The sequence below is a fragment of the Megalobrama amblycephala genome, linkage group LG8 (genome assembly GCF_018812025.1).
Source record: "Megalobrama amblycephala isolate DHTTF-2021 linkage group LG8, ASM1881202v1, whole genome shotgun sequence".
NCBI classification, from domain to species: Eukaryota; Metazoa; Chordata; class Actinopteri; order Cypriniformes; family Xenocyprididae; genus Megalobrama; species Megalobrama amblycephala.
In genome coordinates this window covers 36,112,418-36,119,069 of record NC_063051.1, presented here as the reverse complement: position 1 = coordinate 36,119,069, position 6,652 = coordinate 36,112,418, and positions in this window count along the sequence as shown.

Sequence of the window (6,652 nt, the reverse complement as noted above, 5' to 3'; positions counted from 1 at the left end):
AGTGAGTGAGAGAGAGAGTGTGTGTGTGTGTGTCTGTGTCTGTGTGTATGAGTGTGCGAGTGTGTGAGTGTGAGTCTGTAAGTGTGTGTGCGTCAGAGAGAGAGTGTGTGTGAGTGTGCGTGAGTGAGTGAGAGAGAGTGTGAGAGAGAGTGTGTGTGAGTGTGTGTGTGTCTATATATATATATACTGTAAATAATTTTCGTTTTGAATTTGTATTGTTTTAGTTCATTTTAAAGCTCGTTTAGTCTTGTTTTAATCGCTTTAATTCATCTTGTAAGCTTGACGAGCTCCTGGTTGATCTAAATCTCTATAATTAGACGAGCTCAGGTCATGTGATGAGAATCATTTGAGTTCATATTGAGATCGCTGAAGTCCTTCACATCTGAGAAGCTCCATTTGCTCTCATTTCATCTCATGACGGAGATCTGGTGTGCGTTATTGAGTTTGAGTGCTGACCTCTGACCTCTGCCTGCTTTATTCTGAAGAAACCCTTTATTTCTCTCTGTAATATCTCGTCTCCTCGTTTTTCTGTGTCAGATGTGGGTGTTTGAAGGATTTGTGTCGTTGAAAGTAAAAAGATTCACCCTGAACGATGAGCGTCACGTGTTTTACCAGCTCATACTCCCACATCATTTGCTGTTCACCCAGTTGCTAGGGGCATGTGGGAGGTTTCTCACATCAGGTCTTGCAGGAACCTACAAACGCAGTGTTATCAGTGCAGAACAGCAGCGTTCAGACATCGATCGGCACGAGACCGAAGGGCTGCTTGACTTTGCAGCTCAGCGTTTCTCATTATTGACTGAAGATAAGAGCGCCTGCTGGAATGTGAAGACATTCATCACAGAATATTAATGAACAGCTCCGTGTTAAACATCTCCTGTTACTTTATTCTCCACCTCACTTTATTCTGTCGCTCTCAGCGTTCTGTACTCTCCGTCAGCACTTTGTAGAATTAGAAATGTGATGATCACTTTCAGCTGAAGGTTTCGATGAAATATTAACATGATTAAAGCACATTCCACGTGTCTTTACTTCTTTAGTAGAAGACACTACATGCACTGGTGGCATATTTTGCTTTCATAACATTCTTCTTTCAGACTGTGGAAAGAAAACATCCAAAAGTGTTTATTGCACTTGATCTCTTTGCGTCTGTAGATGTTTAAAGACGGCGAGTTTGTGTCAGAAAGCTTTACACACACCAAACTTGACTGTTTTATTCATATTTATATTCTGAAGGTTTGTTTATGTATCATTTGCCTGATTTATAGGACATTGAACATGGTGAAATGTGTTTGTTTTCTGTCTGTTGACAGTATTTTCTGATTTACGGAAACAGGAATCCAAAATCCCCTCTGAAAAACCTTTAATGTGTCGACAAAATCAAACCGGAATTTTGAAGCTGGTTTAATCCAATGTTTAGATTTCTGTGCTGGAAATGTATGCAAATCAGTGCATATTTAATTAGATGATGCCTCATTTGCATGTTTAAACATAATGTTTCAGAAAACGTGTAATACAAAACAAATAGTGTGATTAAAGTTCACCTGTGCTGGATGGCCATGACAGATATTCATATTTTAAAAACATAACAGTTTCATATTTTATCATCTAACGTGAAGTATTTTACATTATTTTAGGTCATTTAAAATTATCGTATGGAAGCTTGTTTTCGCCATGGAATAAAAAAAATAAAGGATAATTGCGACATTTTATTTCACAATTATGACTTTGTTCTCAGAATTGTGTTTATATCTCGCAACTCTGACTTTATAACATGCAAATGTGAGTTATAAACGGATTTGAAATATAAACTTGCAATTCTGAGAAAAAACTTATTTTTTCCCTCACAATTGGACATTATAACATGCAATTTTCGAGTGATTATCTCACGATTCTGACTTTATATCTCGTAATTCTGACATTATATCTCGCAATTCTGACTTTATAAAACAATTCTGACTTTATATCTCGTAATTCTGACTTTATATCTCGTAATTCTGACTTTATATCTCGCAATTCTGACTTTATATCTCACAATTCTGACTTTATATCTCGTAATTCTGACTTTATATCACAATTCTGACTTTATATCACAATTCTGACTTTATATCACAATTCTGACTTCATAACTCGCAATTCTGACTTTATATCAGGCAATTCTGACTTTATATCTCGCAATTCTGACTTTATATCACAATTCTGACTTTATATCACAATTCTGACTTTATATCTCGCAATTCTGACTTTATATCTCGTAATTCTGACTTTATATCTCATAATTCTGACTTTATATCTCGCAATTCTGACTTTATAACTCATAATTCTGACTTTATATCTCGTAATTCTGACTTTATATCTCGTAATTCTGACTTTATATGTCACAATTCTGACTTTATATTACAATTCTGACATCATAACTCGCAATTCTGACTTTATATCACAATTCTGACTTTATATCTCGTAATTCTGACTTTATATCTCGCAATTCTGACTTTATAACTCGTAATTCTGACTTTATATCTTGCAATTCTGACTTTATATCACAATTCTGACTTTATATCACAATTCTGACTTTATATCACAATTCTGACTTCATAACTCGCAATTCAGACTTTATATCAGGCAATTCTGACTTTATATCTCGCAATTCTGACTTTATATCTCGTAATTCTGACTTTCTATCTCATAATTCTGACTTTATATCTCGTAATTCTGACTTTATATCTCGTAATTCTGACTTTATATCTCGCAATTCTGACTTTATAACTCGTAATTCTGACTTTATATCTCGCAATTCTGACTTTATATCACAATTCTGACTTTATATCACAATTCTGACTTCATAACTCGCAATTCTGACTTTATATCTCGCAATTCTGACTTTATATCTCGCAATTCTGACTTTATATCTCGCAATTCTGACTTTATAACTCGTAATTCTGACTTTATATCTCGCAATTCTGACTTTATATCACAATTCTGACTTTATATCTCGCAATTCTGACTTTATATCTCGTAATTCTGACTTTATATCTCATAATTCTGACTTTATATCTCACAATTCTGACTTTATATCTCGTAATTCTGACTTTATATCTCGTAATTCTGACTTTATATCTCGTAATTCTGACTATATCTCGTAATTCTGACTTTATATCTCGTAATTCTGACTTTATAACTCGTAATTCTGACTTTATATCTCGTAATTCTGACTTTATATCTCGCAATTCTGACTTTATAACTCGCAATTCTGACTTTATATCAGGCAATTCTGACTTTATATCACAATTCTGACTTTATATCACGCAATTCTGACTTTATATCTCGCAATTCTGACTTTATATCTCGCAATTCTGACTGTATATCTCGCAATTCTGATTTTATATCTCGCAATTCTGACTTTATATCACAATTCTGACTTTATATCAGGCAATTCTGACTTTATATCTCGCAATTCTGACTTTATAACTCGCAATTCTGACTTTATATCAGGCAATTCTGACTTTATATCTCGCAATTCTGACTTTATATCTCGCAATTCTGATTTTATATCTCGCAATTCTGACTTTATATCTCGCAATTCTGACTTTATATCTCATAATTCTGACTTTATATCTCGCAATTCTGACTTTATATCTCGCAATTCTGACTTTATATCTCGCAATTCTGACTTTATATCTCGTAATTCTGACTTTATAACTCGTAATTCTGACTTTATACGTAATTTACTTTATAACTCGCAATTCTGACTTTATATCTCAGGCAATTCTGACTTTTCTCTGACTTTATATCACAATTCTGACTTTATATCACGCAATTCTGACTTTATATCTCGCAATTCTGACTTTATATCTCGCAATTCTGACTTTATATCACAATTCTGACTTTATATCTCGAAATTCTGATTTTATATCTCGCAATTCTGACTTTATATCTCACAATTCTGACTTTATATCACAATTCTGACTTTATATCTCGCAATTCTGATTTTATATCACAATTCTGACTTTATATCTCGCAATTCTGATTTTATATCTCGCAATTCTGACTTTATATCTTGCAATTCTGATTTTATATCACAATTCTGACTTTATATCTCGCAATTCTGATTTTATATCTCGCAATTCTGACTTTATATCACAATTCTGACTTTATATCTCGCAATTCTGATTTTATATCTCGCAATTCTGACTTTATATCACAATTCTGACTTTATATCACGCAATTCTGACTTTATATCTCGCAATTCTGACTTTATATCTTGCAATTCTGACTTTATATCGCAATTCTGACTTTATAACTTGCAATTTTGAGAAAAAAATTCGCAATTACCTTTTTTTTTTAATTTAGTGGCGGAAACAAGCGTCCATAACAACGTCAGTGTTGACATAATCTGTTGAATAGATATTAAATATAATGTGAAAACAAACTATTTAAAAAAATAATTTTTAACAAACTAGAAATGTAATATTTATCAGTGTCCTACATTTTGCATGCAACCCTGCTGTTGCATTAATTTTCGTTAATTTTTTTGTTGTGACATCATCTTTTTGCAGTTTTTGTTTAGTTTGCAGCCTGTTTACTTGCAACACTGAGACACATTTTGATGTTCATTTTTATTGCTTAAAAAAATCACATCAATTTTAAAATGTCCCATATTTTGTTTTACAAAAATTGCTAAGAACACCAAAAGAATGTTCTTATTACATTACGAAAACATTATTTCTGACTGTTCTCTGAAATGTCCAGATTTTTTATGTTTTCTTGGTTTTACGAATGTTAAAGGAACATTTCATTTCATCATTAAACATTATTGGAATGTTACTTTTAAATGTTCTCTGAAACAAGTAGTAACATTTAAAAAACGTTAGATGAACTAAAAGAAGTACAACATTTTGAGAACATTATTAAACACCAGATAACTCTGAACGAACGTTCTATTAATGTTACTGGAAGAATGTTAGTTCATAACGTTGTATTTCATGCGTTATATTTGTGTGGCCTGAGGAAGCGTGTTCTGCTGCTCAGCTGATGGCTGAAGGTCACATTGAGCTGAAATCCCATCAGCCCCGCTGAAGATGAAGCACAGCTTTCTGCCGCTAACTGCTGGTTTTGCAGCGATTAGCGTGGCTGTGCGTGACTCCAGCGCAGGCCTGCAGAGAGACTGATACATGCAGGAGGAGCAGAGGAGCGCTTCTCTTCCTCATTTCAGCCTGTTTCTGCGTCAGTGTCCACACATAACGTGCTCTTGTTTCTCTCGTCCTGTTGATCTCATCACTCGTGTGTGTTTAGAGTGTTTTCTAGTGTTTGTGAGAACGATTCTTTCCCGTTTAAGCTGCTTTGGCTCAGAGTAATTTTTTCATATTTTTTTCTGCTCCATCTAAAGAGGATTATGTTTGACTGCAGCCTAATTTACAAAAATAGCCTTTTATTTCTGCCTGTCTCTCTTTCTGTCTTTCTCTCTGCCAGCTTACAAGAATATGTTTCAAGAAGTTATGAAAACATTATTTCTGGATGTTCTCTGAACATTTAAAACGTCCATTTGTCATTGTATCATTCTGCAAACATTATTGGAATGTTTCGGAATGTTCCGAGAACATTTAAAAGAAACAAGTGTAGCATTTAAGAAGACATTAGATGAACATCCAATAACGCTTATCAAAGACCAGATAACTTTGAGAGAAGCTCGCTTTTGTTCAGTCACACGTGAAAGTGAATGTAAAACTGTAAATGGAGCGACTGTGAGCGTTAAAATCTCTAGGTGATTCAGATATGATAATGAGTGTTTCGTTTCTGACCAATCACAACAGACTGGGCCGTCTGACCAATCAGAGCAGAGGAAGCTCTTGGAAAGGAAGATTTTTTTTTTAATTATTTTTGAATTAACCCCTTTGTTGCTGTGTGCCTTTTTTTCCTGCATCATGTCTGATTTGTAGATTCTGCTCCCAAAAATTCTCAATTTTTTGTGTGTGTATTTTTCACCATTTAACCTTTTTGAAACATGTCCACAATTTTGTGCATTTGTGTGTGAGTGTGCGTTTGTTTGTATGAGTGTGTGTGTTTGTGTGTGTGAGTGTGTGTGAGTGTGTGTGTGTGTGTGTGTGTGAGTGCGTTTGTGTGTGAGTTTGTGTGTGATTGTGTGTATGTGTGTGTGCGTTTGTGTGAGTGAGTGTGTGTGTGATTGTGTGTATGTGTGTGTGCGTTTGTGTGAGTGAGTGTGTGTGTGTGTGTGTGAGTGTGAGTGTGTGTGGGCGTTTGTTTGTGGGTGTGCATGTGTGTTTGTGTGCGTGTGTGTGTGTGTGTATGTGTGAGAGAGTGTGCTTGTGTGTGAGTGTGCGTGGGCATGCATGTGTGTTTGTGTGTGAGTGTTTGTGTGTGTGTGTGTGTGTGTGTGTTTGTGTGTGTGTGCTTGTGTATGAGTGTTTGTGTGCGTGTGTGTGTGTGTGTGTGTGTGAGAGAGTGCTTGTGTATGAGTGTTTGTGTGCGTGTGTGTGTGTGTGTGTGAGAGAGTGTGCATGTGTGTTTGTGTGTGAGTGTTTGTGTGTGAGTGTGCGTGGGCATGCATGTGTGTTTGTGTGTGAGTGTTGTGTGTGTGTGTGTGTGTGTGTGTTTGTGTGTGTGTGCTTGTGTATGAGTGTTTGTGTGTGTGTGT